The 27415-nt window shown below is 36.6% G+C and overlaps 1 protein-coding gene and 1 long non-coding RNA gene across 2 annotated transcripts in view; one reads left to right on the forward strand and one right to left on the reverse strand.

Moving 5' to 3' along the window:
• Positions 1–27415, reverse strand: part of LOC147908701 (ubiquinol-cytochrome c reductase complex assembly factor 2-like) — a 61915-nt gene that overhangs the window by 12534 nt on the left and 21966 nt on the right. The gene's annotated exons all lie outside the window — the stretch shown is intronic.
• On the forward strand, positions 139–27145 carry LOC147908702 (uncharacterized). The gene is made up of 2 exons (XR_015545814.1): positions 139–239; positions 21524–27145. It is a non-coding gene; the product is annotated as an uncharacterized LOC147908702 (long non-coding RNA).

The following is a 27415-nucleotide window of genomic DNA, read 5'->3' on the forward strand; positions in this document are numbered from 1 at the left end:
ATAGTGCGCGGCATCCCTACAGATCGTAAAACATATTTCTGACGTTCGAAGGAGTTGGAGAGACCCGTCGCGCGCATTAAATTCATCGTCATCATCATGCAGTTTATCATCCAGTTATCCAGGAACGATCATTCACACAACTTAGTGACTCCTCCAATTGGGGGCTGCAGTGCTCTATACATGCTAATTGAAGAATTTCATCAACGAAACATATATTTCTCTCGTCATTCCTAAACATGGTAAGCCAATTATTCGTATATACATTTATAGTTATATTTATAAGTTTTATTATTTACTTTTCGTACATCATAAAAATCGTGTTTTTTCCCCTCTCTATTTCCGGATTTCGATCATTTTTCTTTCGGCATCCGGATGTACTACATGACGATTAAAGAACGATACATTCAGTTTTATCGAAGCGAATTATTAAATTGTCTTTAGAGATAGCAAACACAACATAAAGTAATATTCAGGACGAAGGAATATCGAGTTACATCCGAGCGTTCGACGTCCGTGACCGAGCCAGTTTGAGGTTAGAATTATTGATCTAATACTCGAGGAAGCTAAGCCGGGTGTCTACGTTGGTTCTGAGCGTATCTTATACTTCCCATCCCACGCGCCGCGCTCTCGACTGAGCTCAAAGCCTCGAGGTTCGCAGCCCCAAAAGGAGCCCCATAATTAATCGCGTCCCGGGCGAAACACCCCGAACGAAGGTAGCTTGTCGCTATAGCTAAATGGATTCCCCGTAGAGTTCCACGAAGAGTCTCTGGAACTATATCAGATATGTAATCCAACTCGAATCTTTATGAAATCAGCTTCGGTAAAATATACATTTTAACTAATTGTACATCACTTTCAATAATTAAAAATCTAAGAAAAAGAAGAGACTAAAGAATGTGATAATATTAATTGTCGTTAATTAAATATAGATGAAATTGTAAAGTATAGATGACATATTTAACATATATTAATAGAAGAATGAAAAAGCTTAAATATGAAACAAACAAGAGTTTATCAGTCTCACATAAATAGATCGCTTTATATTTAATTGTCACCTAGAGTGTCATATAGCATTTGATATCCGATAATTTCATAGGTGTGTGTATTAAGGATTAAAGGATAAGACCTAATTGCCCTCCTAGTAATTAAGCATCTTCTCATGCAAATATTCAAAATACTCAAATTAAAAAAGATCTTAAATTAAATGTGAACTAAATCAATGCTAATTGTGGATAAAAAAAATAAGCACAATCCTCAAATACGAGAAAAATTAATATTTCAAATTTCGGTCGTCGTATTTGTCAATTAGCTTTTTTGAAAATATTTCTACTTCAAAATTTTTCTTCGTTTTCTTCAAATTCCGAAATGGTTTCTAATACTATCAAAGTTCTAGAGATATTGATATTTTCCGAAGGCTTCGTGGGCGCGAACCATTACCACCTCGATGATTCTGGAGCTAGAGCATCGACAAACACTCGTAAACGAGGTACATACGCCGGAGGTGGAACCTTAGAGCGAAGTGTTAGGTCGGTCGGTCGGTCGGTCGGTTGAGAGGAATGGGGGTGGAGGGAAACGATGCACGAGAAGGCCAGGCCAGGTTGGAAACTACGTGCGGCCGGTGATTACGTCGATCGTCGAAAGAACAAACTCCGGATTGGATTAAGCACACGGTGCTGCACGGCGCGGCACCTTCCCCATTTACCGGCCGTGGCCGGCGTCGCCCTGCCACGGTTTACCATAAAGTTTACAACTTCTGTCAAGCTCCGCGCCCGCTGTAACCATACTAGAATGACGACAGACCGACCCTTTTGGTCCTCGACGTCCCTCCCACGATCAGCCCGCACGAGTGCAAGCTCACGGCCCACACACGCACTCACCCACACCTAGCGCCGCGAAATGAGTGCACCGGCCGAGTTAACGACTACGACTTCTCATTGTGCACGCGAAAACACTGCGATCATTGAGTACGAGGGAAACTTTAGCTTGGGGGATAAATAGCTGGCAATTTCGGAACTCGCCACGGTTTCCGCCTACGTGTCGCAAGTTCGGCATTTTGAGAGCTTGTGCTCCAAGATGTTTTCATTCTATTCGCCTCTCTTTATGTTAAATGAAGATAGTCTATCATAGTTAAATGAAGATCGTTTTAAAAAGTGCAAATTATTAGTTGATATTAATAATAATTTTTAGTACAATAAAACTGGAAAAAGTATCGTATATCATAGTTATATAAAATATTTTATCAATACAAATTTTAATTATTGGAACTCTTAACTTAAAAATTTCTTGATTTGATTTCAATATTTCTATCAATTTTAATTTCAATTAATATGTAAGCATTCCTAAACTGTTTTAGATTTTTTTATCGTATTTCTATAAATAATTTTTGAAAATAATTTAAATTCTTATGAAAAAAAAGAGTTCTAAGTAATTTAATTGTAAATAAAATATAAGAAGTTTAAACAGTTACATGAATATAAAATAATGCAATTTAAAGAGCATTTTGGAATTAAAAAAATAAAGTTGCACCATATCATTTTCATGTAAGATTATGAAATGTTCATGAATTGTTTAAATATAATGTCACAACATTTCCAAAATTATCAATATTTAAATTAAATTTAAATAATTGCTAAAAACAATTTTTCTCTCTTCAATATTTTCAACATATTCATTTTTATTGTAATGAAAATATTTTTTAATAACAAGTTATAGTTTTACTGCTTAAATTTTATTCATTTTTAAAAAAATGGCAATAGCACTTTGTAAAAAAATCTTGTGATTCCCTTCCACTCTTTTAAACTGGAGAACCTCCTTAATGACCAATGAAAAAAATTTTATTGAAATTACAAAAAATACGAACATTAACCAAATTATTGTCATTAATTCAATAAAAATCAAAATTATTCTTCATTTGTTCTTCCAATATTAAGTACGCATTTACAGGATATGAACAAAAAAAAATGGCTGTCATGCTCCTCGAATGTAAATTACATCGGCTACCCCTTCGAATGTTTCAAGGGTGCATCTATCTACGAGGGTTGAACTACCCTTTCCTTAATTCGCAACTAAGATGGCAGCCGACTCGCCGGCCATTTAGTTTCCCCAACAATCCCGCAGGTCTTCTTGCTCGTCTCTGTAAGCTTCTGTCTATGTGTCGGATCGTATCAGAGGGGAGGGAGAGAGTAGTGCCGAGAAACCTGTGGCCATAGTCTCTGCATAACGTGGGGCAGGATAATTTTCTCAATTTCGCCGTGTCTCTCGTGGGGTCGGTCGTTAAGGGCTCGAAGTGAGATTCCAGGGGGTCGAGGAAGGTTTCGGGGAGGGGCTGGTAAGGGTTAGACCGTAAGATAGTTTGATAGGCTTGGTTGCCAGGAGACCTCTAAGGCCTTAGCCCGACTACCTAATGCCGAGAAAGGCTACCCAGGAATACATATATACAGGCTCGGGCTTATAAGTGATCCTGCCCTATGTACTCGCCTTGCATTATTCGTCTCCACGCGTCCGCGTATCGTCCCGACACTCGAAGTAACACGCATCAAACGAGGTGATAAGAATTTAACTCGTCGCTAAAGCTTAAGACCGGCATTTGCACGTAAAGTGCAAATAAACGTGGAAAGATTTGAAGGAGAAAATATTTGTCTGATTCTATATAAAGCATAGAAAATAAATTTTCTTCTCTTTCTCTTTCTTTCAACTCTCATTACCTCTTGCGGATTTACACTTACTCTGTTTTTATTCTTTTTTGCTCTTTTTTTTAATTCTTTTATTCTTCCTTTAATTCTTTTTTCTTTTATTAATTAAACTCTCTTATTTTGACTTATTCACACATTGTTATTTTATTCCATTGCGCTTATTCTTTTGTACTTTTTACCTGCCATCAGTGACTTGTTCTTAGAGAGCTTGCCTAATACATCAATAAATGCTATCTCTCTCTCTCTCAACTAATTTAATATTTTGTTTGTACAATATCAGTTAAAAATGAAATAATCACTCAAAAATAGCTAAATCAGTCAATAACATTAAAAAGATTTTGATGACAGACTTAGTCCGTGAATACGCCTTGAAATTGCAAAAAACAAGATAACAAATAATTTACGTTATAATAGTTTTATACAACAAAATGACCATATTTTGTTTTTTATAGTTTTAGGTCAATAACTTTTAAACGAGTAAGTAAATCCAAATAAACATTTACACAAATATTTATTATTGTTTAGTATATGTATAATATTTGATTTATTTTTTAACATTATCGAACTTACAAATAAGTGCTATAAAATGCGATTTTACATAAAAATTGTGACAAGCAGAAAATTAAATAGTTTTTAAATCATTAAGAGAATTGTAAGATTTTTCAGATTTTTTTCAGAATTTTACAGATATTTTCATCAAATCAAATTTTATAGATACTCCAACTAATAATGGAACAATTTGTAAAATTTGTGTTAAATTCCCAATATTTTGAAAATAGCTACTAAACATCTTTGAACTTTTCAATTTTTAGCATTATATAAATATCTTAAATGAGCTCTCAAACCAAAATCTTGTTAAAAATAAAGTTACATTTAAAGGTACTATACAGAGTCGGAATGAGAAAGATATCGATCAAATTAAATAAATTAATCTGATTGATCACGAATCTCACGAACATTTCTATACTTAGTAAGCGCGAGAAAATTCAATCACAATCAACGCTAGATAAGGAAAATGTCGAATGGCTGATTGTGTACTATAGACAATTGTGCAAACTGGAACAATTCCTAGGAAACTTGCTGAAGTTTCTTCACTGAAAGCACGCGAATATTCTCTACAATCGGGCACTTCCTTTAAATGCTCGAAAAGTCGAACGGAGAGACATCGAATAGATATCTGATTATTGACCTATAAAGTCGACACGATTTATATGTATGTGTGTGGATAAACTGGACTCATTTAATTTAAGATACTCTTTTCTCATTTAATTTAAGACTTTCTTTCATGATATAATTGTCATTAAAATAATGATAATTATAAAAAGAAATAAAAAACAAAAATACACAATAATTCTTTCTATATCTATATGTTGAACATTTATAACTTTACGAAATAATTATATTTTAATATTAAAAAATTAAATTTTATACAAATAATACCATTTACATCTATTTGCAGTTACGAAAGATAAATACTTTCATATCGTTACGACTTATACGAATTTAATTACAAAATTGTTTTTTAAAACTCATTCAAACGCGCACATACAAGCGAAAAGATTCTAAATATTCTATCTATATTTGATATTGCTTTCGACCAAAAGATCAGAATGTCTGACCTCGATGCAAGCGAGCGTGACAGCTTAAGCAACGTCTCGACAGGGTTTACTGGGTTTCAGCGAGTCTTCGCTTCCTGCGAACGATTTTAGCGCGCGAGCATTAACGTCGCGTAATGTACCTCGCATGCATACCTAGCAGACAACGAGTATAAGGCCAGAGATACTCCCGCGGCCAATGGCTGGACGTGGTAGTCCTGTACAGAACAGTTTTACCGATAAGACCCGCCGTGTTTAACAGCCCCCGGCTAAAGCACCGCTCAAGCCCGCTCTCCTCCCATCTTTCCCTACCACCCCACGCGCGACCCATACCCCATGCTCATTCACCATAGAACATAGACCGTGTTATATTATATACGCGTATCTATGGAACTACCATGGAACATCCTACGTAATCGTTGCGATCTTATAGCGATCTAGAAATGTCGACAGTCCGAAGAGAAAGAGCTCATCGAGGAGTTGTAGAAAATTATAAGGTTTTATGCAGAATACGAGATTCATCAGTTTTAGAATTACCAACACTCACGTGTATAAATTCTTCATAAATTAGAATTTTGAACTTGTCTTTCGTTTAAAAACAGAATACATAAATCCTGTTCTCTAAGTAGCTTATTTTTGCAAGAAGAGATTGCGAAAAAGAAAGGTTAATTTATCAAACATTAAAAATGTACGAGTTATGCCCGTTTTTATGAAAGATTTACTTTAATCTCGATTCAACATATTTTTCATCTTTCTCTAATTCTTAAAAACTAAAAAAAGATAAAGAACTAATTAAACTAAGATTAAAATTAATCTGTATTAATTTGAAACGAGCATTAATCGTGTAAGTACATGCACATTTAATCGCAAAATGTTTTCACCAAATGTTTTATCAAAAAGCTGATTTCAAAACGGAGAGGTAGAAGCATTTGTTCCTTTTATACATATAAAAGCCATCTATACACGCGTACTACATTACACGTGGAAAGCTCGAAAGCGCCCGACAATGTGCCAAAAGGCGGGAGACGTGCAAAAAAGCGTTGGCGGAGAACATTCAAGGTTACGGAGTGCGAAGTAGAGAATGAAGAAAAAAGAAGATGCGACGAAGCTTTCAGGCGGCGTTGCTAGATCCGTGTAGCGGTCTCCGGGGGCGCAAGAAACCGCCTTAGTGCCGGATCAATAGAAGAAGGGGGAGTCGGTATTCTCCTACCATGGAGGGAGCGGGCGGGGTGGTCGAGCTACAGAGAGAACGAGCGGGAGAGGGGGAAGAAGCAAAGAGGGTAACAACGGCAAGGGTGGAAAAGCGGGACGAAGAGGGCAAAGTGGAAAAATCTTAGGTTCCCCGCACGAGGAGAGTCTGTGCGGGGAGCGAGAGAGTTCACGTCGGTGGGGGTAACCTTAGACAAGAGGCGTGGTCTGTACGTCGTTCTCACCCCACGGCTTTCCACCGAGAAGCAACCCTTATCGTCGACGTACTGGAAGCCACCATGGACGTCGGTCACGACGATTGTAGCGAAACGTACGTAGGTGGCGGGTGGAAAGACGCCACTTGGAGCATCCGCCGGATTTTCATCTTCTTAACACTCTCTCTCACCATCCGCCCCCACCTCTTCGTCCCATTATCATCCGTCCACTCTCGTATGGACGCACTTCTTTCTTCGCATCGCGACATCGCGACATCCTTGTCGCGAACAAAGCCGCTGCACTCTTCTTCCTTCTCGTTCTATTATTCGTCTCGTTTCTTCTTTTTGAAACAACACGAGACGAAAATCGCACGACGATGACGAAGTCTTTGCGCAACAGAGATAACAATAACGATGACGATGACGATGATGATGATGATGATGAAGACGCGAACCGCGGACGAATAGTATGTCCGCGACGAACGAGAGCCGCGCAAGCAGAGCTTTTTTATCGGGCAATGGGTAGACGAACCCCGAAGAGTGAAACGAAACTCGTAGCGGCCGTGCTTTTTTACGGCGCATGCGGCTGTTCCGCGGGAAAACCGGTGGTGGGGCGGAAAGAGAATCGAACTCACCATCCGGTTCACTCTTCTTCCCTCTCATTCCCGCACGTTCGGCGTTTATTTTTCGGAGAAAGTGAACGAAATACGATCGATCCACCAGCTATACTATAACTACATATATCGAGAAAATGAATTTAAACAAAAAAAAATGCAAACGCAACTTCGAATAAAAAAATTTATCAATCCGCTTGGAAATAGCATGTCGTAAATTATCGAAATATCAACAATTATTAAAATCCAATTACTTATCTATTTAAGTATCAGTAATAGTAACATGTTTATGATATCGCTCTATTCGATGTACTGTATTTTTTCTGATGTTTATAATATCTCTCTATTCGATGTACTGTATTTTTTCTGATGTTGTTTTAATAATATTTATAGATTCTTTACATCCACATAACAGCTTAACGCATCTTTAACTTTCTCCATAAAATCAATTTAAAAAATATTTTAAAAATTATTTAGACTTGATTCTTATATTATTTTATACTTTACATGTTTTTTTGTATTACATTTTCATCAATATAGATTAAACTTTAATTTCGGTTTAACTTACTTTTACTCGTCGTTTAATTTACTTTTTTCTTGTTCTAAAGATTAGAAAAAGGTGAAGAGTAAGTTGGACCAAGATTTAAATTATTCTACATCGGTGGAAGCATTAATCAATCAATCCTGATTATTACGTACTATCACACGCTACAAGATATAGCGTTCTTTCATTATCTTTACGACCGACAGTCAACTTTCACCTTCCCGATCTCCTTGCGTGGCTTCACACAACACATACTCGCCAGCTGATCGTAACGGTAGAGGTTTACCGTGCAAATGTGGCAGCACGAAACGTTCATACATTTCGGTTACATTACCGTAGACATCATCGGATGTGTTGACGGGAAATACGAGCATAACTCAGCCGATGCTACCTGCCAGGATTTCGCGAAAATCCCCTTCTCTCTCTCTACATCTAGCTTTCTCCCGTCTCGCACAGCTTCCACCATCGTCTCGTCCTCTCGCTACACATTTCTCTCCTCTCTCTCTCTCTCTCTCTAACATTACACTGAGTGATGACGTCATTTCCTACCGAGTATTATACATCTCGCACCGTATTTCCGGCGGCCGATTAAGATTCGCCTGACATTCGGCGAGAGAATGAGATTTTCCGAGGATTCGACGATTGCATTGAGAATAGATAGTTAAAATTATTAAATAAGATTGATACAACGTGAGCAATGATAAATGAAGTATTATCAATTTTTGGGGGATGAAAAGAAATCACACAAAATATTATCCTTATGCTCAAATCATTTAACTCAAACAACACGCATGTCTAAAAACAAGATATAAAGCGGCGTCTACAATGAGATTTTAAAGCTCAAAACTTAAGTTTTAAGCCGTAAGAAATTGAGCAAGCATAGTCAATATTCTTCTCACATTTGATTGTAATTGGTTAATTTCTTACGGTTTAGAGTTTAAAGATTAAGTTTTATGCCTTAAAATTTCATTGTAGACGTCACTTAAGATATCTTAAAAACATTTTTTTCGACGTCTCTTGTATCGGTTACGGACTTTTTGTTATCTTATATAGTTTTTATAGAAATATCACTTTTATTTTAATTAACATTACGTTAGTTAACTGTGACCCAATTTTTGGAAAAAATAAAACATACGTACAATACAACCTAAGCAAATTTTTCATGAAGGTGGATACATACGTATTCACTTTTCCGTGACAATTTTTCCTGATGCATGCAGTGTGTATACTCGCGAGTATGAAGAATAATTTTCGTAAATTATTACAGAAATGCAATACGGATGCATTTCGACAGTGCCAATAATATAGTATACCTGAATGAAATAAATGATATTGTCTTGATTTATGCGATAAAACATTTTTCACATATTGGAAGCACAACGCAGCAAAAAGTTCAGACTATAGGTCATCCAGCCTCCCCCATCACTGATTTCTCTCTACCTCCCCCTCTCACTCTTTACCTCCCTCTTTCGCCATAGGTCAGGAACTTATCAGCGTGTAATTAACGACGAAGCAAAGTCGTGTCGTTGCCGGGCAAAAAGATACTCGCACGGATACAATCCCGTAAATTTCCGGGCTGGCGCGACCCTGCCCCCTGTCCAATGGCGAGCAAGAAAACCCGTTGTTCGGTGTTTTGCACACAGTGTGCGACGCGACGTGTTCCCCGGAATCAATTGTTGTTTCGGGGTTTGTTTGCGGCCGAACTACGCCGCGGCCACGCAATGAGACAAGCCGGAAATATTACCATTGCACCGCGAGAAATTATGCGATCAACGTGGCTGTAACGCAGGGTCGAGCACAGTCCAGTCCGGATGGCATGATAGTCAGTTTTACTCGATAACCTCTCCTCCCCCCCCCCTTCCACTCTCTAACGATTGATATCGATCACTCCCGATGTAGCGGCCGCAATCATTACGCGCGATTACTAACTTAATTTGCGTTGTGAAAATGTTGAAAGTCCGTTTGCAGAATTTCACAACCACAGTTTAATGAAATTAACGATATGCAATTCATGTACTATATGTACGAAAAATGCATTATAATGCCATCTGTACAAGAAATCAAATTCATTAATCCAACATCGTTTCATGAAAATTATTATGTGCAAATATGCATTAATAAAAAATTATTTTGCCATTAATTTTTCTTTATATATTCTTATTTTTTAATAATTTATCCATTCTCGTGCTTAATTTGTTTGTTAAAATAAATAGATATAATTTTATATTTGTCTATATAATATTCAATTACATTGATCTAATAAAAGTGAACTATTGCTCTCTTATTCAATCAGAATTGAAATCCCACGGGGTATCTTCTGAACAGCAAAACCTCTGGACCGCAAGATCCGGATTTCAAAGCAGGATAACTTCTCCCGTTAGGAGGGAAATGTTTTAGAGAAGTCGAAGGTCGTGGGACAGATTCTTCTTCAGAAACCGGTTCAAGATAAATTTTAAAAATGTCATTTTATACACAACCACTTGCCTTAGTTTTTTATTTATCGATTTTAATATAAAGTTATTAAAAATTTCGTATGTATTATACTAATAATTTTTAGATCTTATTTAATCATTCTTAAAAATGTGGAATTATTTTTTAGATTCTGTATTATACAAGTTTACATATATTTACAATGCATCAAAACTATTGAAAAAGAAGTCTAATATAGTTGTATTAAAAATAAAATTTATTTAGAAAATAATAAAGTAATATTATATATATATATCGTAAGAAACAATTAATTGTTACAAATATTAAAAATTCTTGCGCGAGATGGTATCAAATTAGAGCACAACGGCCGGATGTACTCGTTAATCGTGTTTTCACCCCTTCACATCATCCTTCCTACCCAGTCAGTGCGACGTAACGCACGAGTCTCGGTAGAATCCAATTAATGCCGACACCTCTCCGCGTGTCTTTCATCATTTTGAATTTTAAACGACATAATATGCCGACTGACATGGCTTGTCAGCCTCTCAAACTACCTATCATGCCTTTCTTCGAGTGAAATCGGATATCAAAACGCGAAACGAGTATAAAAGGAGCAAAAAGTTTTTGTTGAAGAGAATAGGAAAAAGATGTCAAATAGAAAAACGTGTTATTTCACATAAGGATGATAATAAAGAATTTTTATAATATCATATTTGCGATATATTAAGTGCATTCACGTATACAGTAAATGCTCGGGACGATGCTCGCGACTATGAATTTTCGTGTCAGCATTACACATATCATTCACGGTACACAAGATAATGTGATATTACGCGTTTTACCTAGTTAAAAAACTATTAATGAAAATTTTCTTTGGACACGAAGCTTCTAACGTTAATGGCTGCTTAATGTCGGATTTTGATAATATTTGCGAGGTATATATCTTCGATATAAAGGATGTGAAGGATTAGAGATAAAAGGATTGGAATTAAATAGTCATGTTTACGTTGTTAAACGTGCGGTGAGAACGCAGGACGAGGAGTATATTGTACGAAAAGTGTTCGGTCAGGAATTCAGAAGATAAACTGGAATTTCTGGCTTGCAGATGTAAGCTCGTATTTAGCACTCCGCGCTCCGCTGAGGAACAACGTGCGATAGTTTAATTCGAACTTTGTACGAGACCCTCGTATATGTCACAGCAATAACGCGGAAAACAACGGACCAATCTAAAACGATTGTCTAAAAGTTCAGTTAAATTCCCTATTAAACTTACCTAGGAACTGTTAATTAATTCGAGACTGCCGTCGCGCGTTGGAGCTGCAATCGTTTCAAGGCCATGTCTATCGTTAGACGCGCTTATAAAAGGAAGCGTAGGACGTGTTAAAAAAAAAACTGTCTGTGGCCGAGGGTGAGACTGGAGACTGACGTTGAAAAAAAACCGTATAAAAAATTATATAAAAAGCAGTTGCCATTATAGAACGCGGGATAATAATAAAGCAACTAATATTAACTTATATATCACATAAAAATACGGCAGACGTGCTGTGAATAAAATGTTAGGATCGAAAATAGAAATATTCCGTTTCATTTTTCACCATTAAAACATAAACATTTCTAGTTAGACAAGGTAATGAGATTTATATAAATAAATGTAACAACATTTCCTCTTATACTTACTTATGGCTATTTCAACTTTAATAATAGAACGCACTAAAGTCAACTAGTTCATAAAATTAAAGGGATTTAGACGTTATTCCTCATGAATCACATAAATCTATGCCTATTTACGAGCAATTTAAGATGCGATTCGTCGTTCCGCGTAATAACTCTATACGACAGAACGACGAACAATACCGCGATTCCTTACTTAATCCTGAAACAATCCCTCGCCCGAATGGCGTCGGCGATTCCGTAAGGGAGCGAGGGGATGCACGATTCTCGAGGGCGAGAAGAGAAGCCCCTTTAGCCGGTCGGATGTGGCGACGGCCGAATGGAGGGAGGAGGTGAAAGCGGGTGGAAGGTGGAGAAACAGGAAGAGGCGAAGGTGGCGGAGATGGAGGAGAAGAGGAGAAGAGGAAGAGAGAGAGAGAGAGAGAGAGAGAGAGAGAGAGGGCGGTCACTTGGCGATTAAGAACACGTACTAACCCTGCCTGGTTTTCCACCCCTGCAGCCTAGGATCAATACAACTTAGTTTCCCGTCTCAACCCTCGCCACCCCCTCCCGCCTCTCTTCTCACCCCCCCTGGCTACCCCTTTGCGCCACTACCGCTGCCGCCGCCGTCGTCATCGCCGCCACCACCACCGGTGATGTTCTTATGTCGCGAACCAGCACGGCGAAGCTGCGCTTCTTACGAAGCCACGGTTCTGCAAAACCGACCTTTGAATCTGGCGGATGCAACGGGTGGTCCAAGATAAAGGGATTTAAATGTGGCGGAGAACACCAACCAGCGCGCCGGGAGCACGAGTCGCCGCGACACGACGTGCTCGCACAAAGTGATTTAAGAACGTTTCAACCTCGGTTTTTATGTACCTACGTGCAACGCGCCGCAGACGTGCAGCGTCGTAATTAATAGCCGACCACTTTACAGAAACGGAACACGTTACACTTATAAAAGAATAATCGACCACTTGTTATCGCAATAAACTACTTAAATAATTATAAAATACTATATGTCTTACTTTAATAAAATTAATTAGCCACATTATAAATAAGCTAATTGATATGATAGTTATAATCCCGAACTTTCTTTTGTCATTTTTATGTTATTTTAAGTATTATTTTAAAGAAGAAGGATATAGAAATAGGATATAGAATATACAAATTAAAATAAAATATAACTGAAAAATAAGATCTACACAGTTCGGCAAGTAAAAATAAATCAAATATAGCAAATAAACATAAGTACTTTATATTATTTTTTTTTATTTTCAAAACATATAATACTTTTTTTTAATAAGTTTATGCATCTTTTACTTACAGCTCATTAGCTTTCTACTATACTTTAATCTAATTTAACAGTATTAATATTGATCTAAATATACGTTGAATTTCCATTATAAGCGTGCAAGTTGAGTAACCTATCAGACGCGAGAAGAACTTGCGAGGTGCGAAATCAACCGGGAAGCTATGAAGTAGCATGAGTAATGGAACGCTGCGTGCAATCACGTGGATGGGCAGCCGCTCAGGTGCCTCGGCCGGTTTATTTATTTATACGCGATCCACCCAGTATAGGACGCAGCGCGAGGAAGTGTGAGGTTCGTAGGTGTGGAAGTCTTCTTACGATCGATAGAGGTTAGTCGCGCCCAGTTCCGCGGATGAAAGCACCCACCCCCTTTTCTAGGCGCTGTGCTAGATGGTGGTAGACAACTCCGAGGCGGAAAGTCGCACGTCCGATTCTCATCGCCGCCTTCTTCATCTTCTTACTCTCGCGGCTCTCCAAGCTTGGCTGAAAACTCGACACGTTCTCTTACTTCTTTGCTTTCTAACACAATATGGATATATATATATATATCCATATTGTGTATATATATATATATATATATATATATGTGATCCTTCCATCTGCACATTTCTCATACTTGTTTCCCGTCTTATCATCATCTTTTAATTCATTTATCCACTTTCTCTTACACATCCTTGTTATCATAAAGCCAACTCTGTCTCCATTCTTTTTTTTTTGTATTATTTAAGCTCTTTTTATCTTCAAGTTTTTCATTAACGTATCACCTTCCGTATCCCTCATCTACATTCTTTCTCTATTCCGTTAATTTCATTATTTATTTCCTTCTTCCTGTCTTTGCTGTCTCAAAGGATTTTACGTTCGTATCATGTAAGATATTCATTCCCTACCCGATTACGTCCCTCGTGTACGTTGCTTCGTTTACTTTGGGTTCTCATTACGCTGAGTCTTCGTCTTCGTCCTTCGTTTGCGTCTCCCTCCCTCCCTCCCTCCCCCTTCCTCTTAACCGATTGTCCTCACCACGTTCTCGCTCGTTCCGCCGCATCTATTTCGCGTCGTTGTTGAGACCAGGCTCTTCGTTCTCCACTCGCGCTCTCCTCACAGTCTGTCTTAGTCACCCCCGCTCTCCCGCCCTTCGCTCTTTCGTGCCTTTCGTCCAGCCACCCCCCCCGTGACCGGGGGAAGCCGCGATCAACGCGCATGCGTCCATCCTGATGCAGTTTCCGCGAAACCACCACGATGTACACGCGATGCCTGCGGTAGGATCTCACGAGACGCGACGTCTCCAGGCGAAGATGCGCCACGACCTACCGAACATCACCAGGGACGAAAGCTAATTTTCCAAATTGCTCCGTTTTCATCCTCTGCAAAATTCAAACCGGAATGAGGTTTCACCTACTTTCAAGATTTTACACTTGTCTGTTTTTAGCAGAATAATAGTTGGTCAATTTATTCTAATTATCTCTGTTTGTAATTATAAATGATGAATATTAATGCCTGTTTAAATATATATCGCTCTAATGATTCTTCTTATAACGTGATTGAAAATATATAAAATTAAATATATATAAGATTAAAGCAAGCAATGCAAAGTTTTTTCAATATTTTTAATATTACAACATATCATTTAAGCTAGTATTCATAGTTCGTTCTTATTTTAAAACCGTCTTAAAATAATGTCTAATAAGATGCTAATACTACTCTGCGATTGACTTATGATATCTTAAGACGATTTTAAATATAAGAACTGATTATAAATATCGGCCTAATATAATTACAATAATAGTAATGATTAAGCAAGTAATTAGTTCTTTATATTTTTATCTTTCCACATTTTACTCACTACACGATATGAATTGTGCATCTCATTATTACGCAGTTCATTCCACAAACATGCAGGAAGAACAAGATATTTGGCGAACAGTAAATTGGCTATTGTGCTTAGAAATCGCTAATTTCACCTGTACATGAATAGGTTAGAAATTATACAGAAATAATGTTTACAATATATGTGTACATACACACAAATATAGTAAAATTTATTGTTGTATAATATATATATATATATATAATAGAATAAATTGACACAAGTTGATTGTACATTCATGAAGTAATTTCTGTGAAATAATTTATAAATTACATTTTTCACTTTTACATGTTATTATGTAAATTATTAAAATTTATCATCGTATTTTACCAACGATAAACACGTATTTATGCTTTAAAGATACGTAAGAGACTACTCCAACGTAGTAAAGTTATCCGGAATGAGTTTGTACTACACGAATGAAATAAAACGATATGTAGATTCAAACCCACCAACGATGTTTCGAAAAGTTGCATAGCGAACGTACGAAAGAGGATAACGAGTACTTCAAACTTTACATGTCCGATCCTAAAACCGATGTACCAAATTTCTAACACACTCATTCGCAATATTATTATGTTTTACCACGCATGTATAATGCTCTCTAGCATCAAAACAGCCAACTGACATTATAAATGTGTGAATACATTAAATAACAATGTTATAAAAATGATAACATAAATAAAATCAGCTTTAAATAAATTCCTTTTTTCTCTTCTAACCGTACTATTAAAAAAGACTAGTAAGGCGATTATTATTATGATGAAATATAAACTTAAATAAATAAAAATAGGTTTATGAATAAACAATCGAGAATGTATCGTGCCCTTGGTTGGTTATAGATACATGTAAGAACTTTACTAGTTTCAAAAATAAAGCTGCCAAGACGACTTCCTTAGAAGTCGATTCTAGTGTGAACGCAAACACAAAGTTTGCTATTGTCACCCGGGCATTTCGCCGAAGCTAGACGCTAAGTCGGCCATTTTAAGCGAGTCCCTCGATAGCTTTTCCTGGGGTACCTGGTGCCACCCCTCGGATGAGCTTCAGCCGGCAGCGTGGCAAGCCAACCCGGCAAAAGCGATTAATTACTTTGAGCAATTTGCTCACCAACTCCACTCAGCTCGTAGACCGACACTATTCTCATTTCTCTGTCCGGGCAGCTACCACCACCCTCCGTGTCCCGTCTACCCCGCGCCAATACGTATGTGGTCCGTGCACCAACACATGCGTGTAAGCGCGTGCACGCACGCACACAAAAACGCACGCTTTGGTTATGTTGGTGCGTGGAATGATGCACACACACACACACACACACACACACACACACACACACATCGGGCACAAGGAGAAAATACATGAGCGAGCATACACAGACAGGCCATAGCGACCATGTGTGTTACTGGTCATTCAACGAAGGTACAGAGTGACTTCCTGTAAAGCTATGTACATCCAACCGGGCATTCTCGTTCGAGTTGTCGAAGGGTAGAGCCGCCGTAGTCAACATCCACCGAACGCTATTTTCCGCCCGAGTACCGGCTGACGCGTTACCGTCGGATCGATCATACAGCTCGCTCCTGTGTCTCCTCGCGAGATCGCAGACCGACAAGAAAAAGAAGGTCGCGTGCTTTCTCACCGCAGCATCACGCTGTTTATCCGAGCACGTAGGCAGATACATTCGCGTGTAAAAGTAGGGGATCTACTTCTTTCCGCAAGTCGTGGGAGCGCTGAGAAACGTTAAAGATGACAAATCGGAAGTAATGGAAAATTGTGCGTAATAATCGCTAAGATTTAATTCTACTAATGAGAAAAGAAGTATTGGTTATCAAATAAGATCTATCAAATATTCTATTCTTTTCTTCATATATCAAACTTATTTTAAATAATCCATAATTTTAAATAATCCATAAAATCTATTTTTGTAATTTTTATATGTCTTTTGTACAGAAAACTTTTGAAGACTCAGAACACTTATGTTACATATATGTATCAATATATATCAGATATATACATATAAAATTCGACATTAATGCGATAAAATCTATCATTAAAAAAAAATTAAAATATTCATATTGTATGGAACGTCTATACGCACACACAAGATACAAATACAAAGTATGGGATGTAGGTCCCATGGGCTGATGGCAACTTGTGCACGCGCGACTGAGACGAAATTATCGAGAGGCGTTCGGCTATGCCGCCGTATTACGGAATATTACGAATAGCGCGCTCTGACGCGCCGGTATAATTACGTTTTTATGCTAATGCGATTCTGCCGCTCCATAATAAAGGATTACCGTGCCGGTAGTTATTAACCAAAATTTGGTATAAGCTGACGTAGATAATGTGCTAGCAATAATCGGCGTAACAAGTATGCATCAGTTCCTCGAGAATCACATTTTGTACTCAATGACCGACCTTCTTTCTTATACTTATATTTCTACTGTGCTTATAATATAAATATATACATATATTAAAAATAATTGTTAAAATACGTGTAGAATGTTGCACAATTTTTATAGAAAATATATACGAGTTAGTTATACCGTATAAAAAAAATTTATTTTTTACTTTATTTGTATATTCTTCTCCGTTAAAGAAAAACCACTCATTGATAAAATCATTCGATAAAGAAACAATTTCCGAGTAAAGCTAATAAGCTTTCTAAACATATCTGTAATATCCGCGATACGGAAACATCGCGCGTTGACAAATGCACGATACAAAAGATCGGACCCGCGGAGATATTAACATAATAAGATTAATTAATAGAACAGAGCAGGGAGTTAATTTGGATGCGTGTGTGTGAGAGTTACCACAGGGTTACTCACATCTGGGGTACGCTGTCCGTGCCTCTTACAGGACGCTTCAAAATGAGCTTACAAACAACCATGTAATACCATGATTTCCTATATATTAGGTAGGATCAGTAATACTCAACTAATTATCCGAAAACAGACATCATACATGTATTCGTGAATGAAAATCGTATTACTACAAAGTTGTTTGAAACTGCCACGTTGAAACATCGCCGCGTAATCATAGAAGCTCGAAGAATGCTAATTTAAACGAAGAATCTCATGGACGTTACCTTTCGGTACGGTAGACATACCACATAAGAGAGCAACCTCTTGTTTACGGATAAATGTCTTACTTCCCCTACTTCACCGGTGGCCGCGGCCATCTTGTTACCCCGCCTTTCCTTTCGAATCCCCCCTGTGTTCCCCCTGCGAACGTTAGACTGCCACCACCACCATCACTACCACCACGTAACCCTTGCAGTCCCTCGTCTTACCCTCTCTGGAAAATGTGGCTCCCCATACCATTCGCCCCACCCCCTTTATGCACTATTCTGACTTATCCCTTCCAGCAGAAGAGAGAGGAAACATGGAAAGACGCCAAAGTAGCTTGGAAAATTTCTCATCGCTGGAACTTGAAAGAAATATCTTAATTAGAATATCTCTGTGTGCGTCTAATTAGATTATACGTTTCTTACATTATGCAAATTATTCCAAGTTGCAGCATAAGTAAAAACTGCAAAATGCAATCAAGCTATTAGCTGCTTGTTTTATAAATGTTATAACTGTGCAACCTGTTAAGTATTAATATAAAATGAAATTCAAATTATAAGTCTATTGTAAAAAAAAAAATTATCGTAAATCGATAGAAACAATAAAGTCTAGAAAGAATCATTTAACCTCCTCGTAACTGATTGCGACACGCGCGGTGCTTCAGTAGTAGAAAGGGATTACGTTTAATCCGCCGGTTATTTCTCATAGCACAATTGTCTTTATCTATTGTCTTTATCTACTTTACGAAACAATGTGGGAAAGATATATTACATATCCCTCAATATATACCAAATAAAAAATAGTCTAATCTGTTTTTTTCAAAATAATAATTATTGCATGTTGCATATCTTGTTTTTTATTTTAAAATATTCTAAACGATACATTCTTTTCTGATTATATTAATTTTTAAATTGAATTATTCTCATAGAAATATGTCCAGTTTTATTATCGTGCGTTACTTGTAACAGTTACTTTTGTCTTAATTGTATTTTACTCGAAAGTTTTTAAGTTCATTTGCATATTACAATTACGTTTTAAGTGTCTGATTTAATTATAAGGGCTTTGGTAACGCTTGGTTTTACATGAAGAAGCGTTGCAAATAGTTTCTCAGCTAACCCACATCAAGCACATATTTGCATTTATTTGCGAGTGTAAGCATCTCGTTTAAGTATGTGAAGGAAGAGTGATAGAAAGACAGAGAATGAGAGAAATGGTAGTGGCAGGACACATAGTCAGATTGGAAGTATTAGAGGGATCCTTAATCGGAGAAACCCAATCCTGTCAGAGAATGGAATGTCCTCATTCCCGGCCCTTTCACTCCTGAAGATACGTGGTATTCGCCAATAAAGATAAGAATCTTCGATTACAGCAGATTGTCGCGCTCTTTTTTTATCGTAGTCTTTTTTTTCCTCGCTTTTTCTTCTTTCTTTCACTTTCCGTTTCCGTTTGGTTTCGCAAACATTTTCCGCAAGAAGCTATGAAATTCCAAAAAGTCACTGCTGCATATCTATATTACAATAATTTTTTTCCTAAACACGCTAATTTCGCAATTAATATGTCTCTGATTGTCATACGAAATTTTTGGAGCATAATATATTTCGTGTAATCTATTTCAACATCCGAGTGTTTTTTATATTAATTTAATTTGAAACTTGATTATCGAGAAAATATACTCTTGACTTTGAATATTAAAACGTTAATTGAATAGATATTAAAACATATAAAATTAAAACATACAAAAATTTGCTAGGAAAAAATAGAATTTGTAAATAAAATCTGGATGGATACAATCACGTGTGACATCTCTTAAAAATAAAAAAAAAATTTAAGAGATTTATTATTTCGATTGACGATATTTAAAAACTGCAAAAGTTCGTAGCAAGTTCCTCATCGAATTGACGCATTCAATCGATATCGAGCATATCCGACCTCGCTCCGGGCAACTGGCATCGGTACAGAAAATCGAACCGTGGGATGGGACGATACGAGATGCGACTCAGGCCGCGGAAGGACGAGCAAGGATGTGTAAGGACGCGTTACTGCAGGTGAAGGAGAAGTAGGTAGAACGTGGTATTCTGGAGCCAACGACGATCAATACCCAACAGCCCGGCACGTACGAGTCTGTATAACTATACCAGTGTATTCGGTGTACACCGTAAGGGGGTAGTTGGTAGAAATAGGGGTGGAAACATCCCCAAGGAGCCGATAGTAGCCCATAGCGCTGCCAACCCACCCCATAGTTCTGGCCAATGGATGCCCACTGCGATCTCTAGGTCTGTGCTACGAATGAGGAGCTTTCTCGCTCTGCTCCTTCTATGTCTTCTCTTTCTCTTCTCGCTATAGGTATATAAGTATATACATAGATATATATATATATATATATATATACATATATATATACATATATATACATATATATGTATATATATATATATATATATATATGTGTGTACATATCTATCTATATTACAACTCCCGGGGTTTCTCGCCACTTCTGTCTTCCTTCCTCTCTCGCTTTCTCTCTTTCTCTCTCTCCTGCATCTCGAGTGTCTCTTAACATTTAAATGCACCTATTCGTTTCCTCGATGGGAGGCAAAGGAGCTCTTTTATAATGTACGAAGATACACTCTGTCTCTCTCTCTCTCTCTCTCTCTCGACTGCATACAGTTCGTGCTTCTTGCCAGCAAATCGCGCAACCATTATGCCTTTGATGCATACGTTTTGAATCTTATGAACATCATTAAAGCAACATAAACAATTGCCATTATCGTACTTCAAAGATTAAATATTTCTTCAAAGATTTATTCTATCGTGTTAATTTTCTAAGTCAATCCAATGCAATGGTCCTATTATATCAAAATATATCATATTTCTCTTCTTACAAATGTAATGATAAAATGGAGTGGAAATGGAGCTATAGAGCAAAAATTATTATAGAAAGTAACGAAGAGGGTAGAGCTCTGTCACTTGAAAAGCTCAAGTCTTTTTTTCTAAATATAACTATCGGAGCTCGCCCCCTTATGAATAAAAGGTACTGCATGACTTTTCTCCACATTGCGTACGTGCGTGCGTGCATACGGGCGTGCGTACACGCATATGTGAAGTCACGTAGGAAGATCTTGCGACCCCGACCTCCGACTTCCATCACCCGCGTCCTACCTTTGACTTTATTACCAGAGGCCGCGAATGAATGGAAGGAGTATGATAAAGCGCGTTAAAAGAGGGTGGTGGGCCACTCCGAAGGGCGCGGAAGGGTGCGAGGTTGTCTAGCGACGGAACGCACTGCACGAGAGAAGGGTGCGGTGATGGCCAGAGAAGGGTTTCATTCATGAACGTGTTTTATTGTTTCAGGCACAACGCGACCGGAGAACAGAGGAAGCCGGATAATAGCTACGGGAGGAACCGGAAAGCATAAACCCACGCAAAAGTAGAGGCCACTTCAAGCGTTTTCTACGACGGTCGCGACCCTCCGAAAATTATCCAGAACGACCTCGTAGCCACCGCGACCTTACCACCGAAGAAATAACCCGGCTCAAGTGAGGAAAAAATGTTTTCGCAACAATGAGATGTGGGCGTCGCAAAAGTATACTTTCGCTGGTAAACCGTGAAAATGGACTCGCAAGATTAAATTGTCTGCCTCTTTGCAGAGGAAAATAAACATGTACCTTTCGATAATATTTATCGGTAGAATAAGATAGCAGCGTATCATGATAAAAAAATATAACTCAAGAAGAATAATCCAGAGAGGAATAAATTTAAAAAATAGGATTCATATCAAGAATATAAATTGATTTACTTTTGAAGATTATCTAATAGCAAAAAATCTAAGACAAAAATTGAAAACATATAGAACATGTATATATAAATTAATTGTCTAAAATACATATGAGAAAATATTGATACGTTAAAATATAAAGAAATGAAACGTACACGTTCTTATAAATATGTTATCATTTTTGAGAATTATTAAATTTTATGAAATCCTAACTGATCACGAGACGATTTTAAATATACGTACTGCTACGTGATAAACAATATTCTTTTCGTAAGATAGATTTATCAAAAGAAACTTTACAAATTTTTCAGTAAAAAAGATTTTAATCTCCATGTTTTTCAACGTAATAACTGTAGTAGCACGACAAAAATACTTTTAGTTTAGTACGTTAATTATATTATTCGAACATGTTCAGCAAGGGGAAAAATTTTTGCTAGCGGAGAAACTTTTAACTTAATTTCCTTACCAGCTTTTATCTCTCTTGCAGTAGAAAACTTTAATGAGCGCAACGAGAATATGCACTAAAAGAAACTTTCATTATCTTAAAATAATCGCGTATGCGTACCATATAAAAAGAAGGCATCACATTACAGTGCGCCCACTTATTTTGAAATTTCCAATTTTTATTCTTATTGACCATTTGCTATTGTCATTAATTTATCTAAAAACATTGTTTCTTAGATAAACTCTCCAAAAGGTACAAAACTTTTCCCCATGTTTTTTTAAATTAAATTTTACTGTTTGCATTCAGCGCAAGTATTCTGCAATTATAATTGCGATTTTATCTGATAAAATTGACTAAAATTTATGAAAAGATTAATGATGAACAAAAACAGGTATTGAAAACTAATTTTCTATCAATGCAACGATAATGGCCTACGATTACGGTGTAAAACGATAAAAACAAATTAAAACTGCTCCATTTTCCGAGTGTGCAGCACGCCATTAAACAAGTTATGGTCCTACACTCTAAAGCACTGCCACGCCCCTATGCAACAACCTTAACTTCCGGCACTACCTACATGAATTCTTTAAATCCCTTGTTGCCTTCGCCTTTTCCCAACCCTCCGCGTCCAGAGTTGACCAAAGTTCAAACCCGTTCAATGGACAGAACTTTTTCTGTTTCGAAGCCTCGACCACGTACAGTCAATGAAGAAACACATATAAAATCTGTTTGTGAAGCTTAGTTCTTGTATTAAAATTGTGTTTGATTATTGCATGCAGATTTTTGGAAATACGCAAATTGAAAATTAGCTTTTACAATTTCATCAAGTTGTCAGAATGTACGAACAAAATTTAACATACAAGAGATATATAATAAACCTCTACGTAATCCCCGAATTAAAATACGCATATCACAAATTATAGTATTATCGCTTACATAGCAACTCAAATTATTCACGTAAAATTACTGAAATCTCTCATGCAATGCAATTTAATCGTCTATGTATACACGCTCGCTTGTTTTAATTCTAGTTAATCTAAGAAATGTTTTGAAATCCAAATGAAGCTGTCAAAAAACGAAATCAAAAGACATAAATTTTCAAATATTGAAGATCTCTGCTTATTAAATTTATTTTCTTAGAAACAGAAATTAAATGGCTATTAAAATTTAATTGTCTTATTGTTAATGCTATAAAATTCACATTCCAATAAAACCTATAAGATACACAAATTTTGAGACTCGAGCTAAAAGATATATAACTAAAATGACCTCGTTTGCCCATATTCCGAAAACAAGCAGATGAAAAATAACGTGGGAAGCACGACGCGTTAAAATATAAGCCAGACTCTTGTGTTAATCGCGTATCTCAAAATTCTCTCCGAATCAACATGCATATATTCAAATTAACGCGAGCCGCGTAAGTGAGCGCGCGAAGGACTCGGAGCCTTAATCTGTTTTAGCGAGGGCGTCAGTAAAAAAACCGGCAGACGGCAGAGGGCAGAGGGACGCGCGTTTTTTTCAAGACGAGAGGAAGAAACGGCCTCGGGTTCCCAATTAGCGTTCTTACCCCGTCTCGACGGCCGCGGGGCAAATGCCGGGCTTCAGGACGGCGACGGGATGCAAGAGAGCGAGATAAACCGCGCGATAAAACGGTACACGCTCGCATCACACCCACCCTCGCGCCCGGTTGCCGTTCTTCTTTTTTTTTCCTTTTTACTCATTCTAGCTTCACGCGCGCGCACGCCACCGGAAGGGCGGTAAAGTAGAAACGGCGGAGAGACACGGCCAAGAAGAGTTCATATTCCGCGTCGCATCCCGCTGACTTAGGTGACTCTCAGAGATTTAACATGTAAATAATATGGTAGACGGGAGTTCAAATATTTTACAAGCTTGCACGTCGTGAGATATTCCGGTAGCGAAAACATCTGGTTCGTGAAAAAAACTTGATTAAAATCATACGTAACTTATACTTCTTAACTGCTTTTTTTTCTACAAATTAATTATTTTTCTAAGCATTAAATATCTTAGAGATTCGTCGCGGTTCTTTTTCGTTACCAATTTTTTAAGCTATTTGAAGTTGATTTTCTTAAAAATGTTAAAATATCAATATTTTAACTATAAAGATTTAAAGACTCGAAAATATAAAAGATTTTTCATACAAAAGCTAAAATCATAAAGACGCTTCAGACTTTTGTTTTATTTTTTAGATAAATATTAATTTAAAAAGATTCCGACAAAAAAGATGTCAAAAGTCATATTAAAATAGGAAATAATTTTGTAACAGTCAAAAAATATGAAATCTAAAATCAAAATTTGATGTTAAATTATATCATAAAAATATGTACATTCATTAATATTCATGTACAATGTTGCAAGTTCTGTTATTTAGTCAAAATCTTCAAATAAAAAGATTGCAATAAACAAAAAGAAAAGAAATACAAATAAAAGAACAAAATACACAAATTCTGTCCAAATCTACTTATCTAATGAAACCAAAACCTATCTAGATGTTCAAAATAGAATCGCGACATTAAGTTTAATAAAAATTCAAAGGTTATTTACATGAAATAAAGCAACTGTTTTACCACCAAATGTCGCATTTAACTCACTAATAAAAAATTCCGCTACTACTATGCAAAGGCATAATTTGCATTTCCGCGGTAGGGTGAAAATTCACGAAGACGAAGGGTTGAGAGTCACCGGACACGGTATCTCGCTATTTTCAGGCCTTTACGAGAAATTCACGCCGCTGAGGTAACGTGAAGGAATTGTCCTCAGTCTCGGTGTAATGCGCGAACGTAATACGGTCAAACACTTTCCACCTAGTTCTACCGGTGGCATCATCTTTTTTCTCACCTTTTCTTTCACGCTGGCCATTAAACACGCGCGGCTGAGAAACGCACGACAGTCGGCGGCGCGGCGGCTGCCGCGCGCGTTAATTATTTAATTATTTATTTACCGGCTTCATTTCACGGGATTATATCTGCGGCCGAGCAAGTTTCATTCTTCATCGCGGCCTATTAGCACATACTACCACCTATGCTCCACCTTCGCGGCTCCTGCAGACGACTAATTGTTTACAAAGTGACTCTCCACTACTCGGTGTTTACGTAATAATCAGCCCTTGCACATTTTAAACGAGTTTAATTTCGTTCCTTTGGCTTTGGGGACTACGTTATTTACATTATGCGATGAAATTATTGCGTTTGAGAATTTTTGATCATTGCTATCTGCCTTTGTTAATTACGGATATTATAAATTTTAAACGGTGTTAGCGGCTATGTACGAATGATATATTTGATAGTATTACGGAAAATAATCACATCGAGAAATTATAGATTGCAGTGAATATCCTGACAAATACCAAAAAATGAACAAATACCAACATGAAAAAAACAACAAAACATGAAATTATGATAAAAATTATACACAGAAGATAATAAAATTTTCAACCATATTAGGTGTTGGAATTAATTCGTAGCGTTTTTTAATGAAAGAATGTTATTTATTTCACATGAGCATTAAAAAATACATTAATGAAAGTACTTCCCATCACTTGTAAAACGCTACGAATTAATTCCAACACCTAATATAAAGAAAAAAATCCAAACTTTTTTGATATAATTTTACTAAGATACAGTTTTATCAAATTAAAAATGATTAAAATCCGATATTTCAATACTAATTCATTATTTCAATACTAATTCACATAAAAATATGTTCCGATATGTCATTATTACTAAATTCAATTTAGAATATAGAAAGATATACACGATGTTTAAATTTTATTTTAGCACGAATAAATGAGAGTTGCTCATAAACTTCATAGATAACTGCATATGCATGTATATTATTTTGAGTGTTGTAAGTCAGGTTTTATAAAGTATGAATTTTTATGAAATACAATTCATTTTATGTGTGGTCTATCGGCTTTACAAGATTGTTGTCTCATATTTTCAATTAGTTAAATGAGTATACAACTTGTCAAATCAAATATTCTGTGTAAAAAATAAGCTTGTAGAACATAGCATGAGTATTGCGTTATTCAACAAATTAAAATAACCACTAGCAAACAATTATCATTTGTATGAGCTGATGTTTAGTTTGACATGCGATATTTTCGATATTCTCTAATAATACGGCACCTCTAATAACGTAAATTACTTCATACATGCCTGACTAATGTAACAAACATTATTTATTTATGAATCATAAATCCATATAGATACTATTCGTGTGCATATATTTATCAAATTTGTATTTATCGAAATAGGCATCAATAGCATCGTCAAAACATATATTAATTGTCAATTAAATTATTATTCTTTTAATTTAATGCATACACCTCAAAGTCAAATTATCATAAATATGTAAAAAAATCCATTTTTAATTTTTAAATTCTTATTTTTAAATGTGAAATATATCTTTAATTTTACACATTCATGTATTATCTTTAAAAAACGTACAAAAAATTAAAGAGTAATTTTTATACTCCATAATAAGTATCCTACAAATATTTTTAATAAGAAAACATTTTCTAATTATAAGATATGTATAAAAATTGTATTTTTGATATAAATTTTTATGCAAATATAATATACACTTCTTATATAATATTAAAATCAAATATATGATAACATGGCTTTGAGATGCATAACTTACTTTGTACACGCCCAAATTTGTCACATATTGTACGAACAAATGCATCGGTGTATTTTTGGATGAACAATAATAAACAAATTTCTATATGGTCCGGGAAGAGTGACAATAAAATTTACCCTACAAAACAAAATCCATATCCCATTCTTCTCCTTTCTTTCATTTCGTTTATGTTTAATAATCGCTACTAGACCAGCAGCTGAAGTAACATCTGCTGGACCGGTCGATCATCTCAATGTCCGGTCTCAAATTGAATCCTCGATATTTTTTTCTCGCGCAATGCAAACCGGTCGCCACTCTGGTCCATCACGATGCTGCATACACCTCGAATCGCGGACCAGTCCGTTACGGAAGTGAACGCGTT

Source organism: Acromyrmex echinatior, chromosome 8 (genome assembly GCF_024713525.1).
Source record: "Acromyrmex echinatior isolate Ae372 chromosome 8, ASM2471352v2, whole genome shotgun sequence".
Taxonomy (NCBI): domain Eukaryota; kingdom Metazoa; phylum Arthropoda; class Insecta; order Hymenoptera; family Formicidae; genus Acromyrmex; species Acromyrmex echinatior.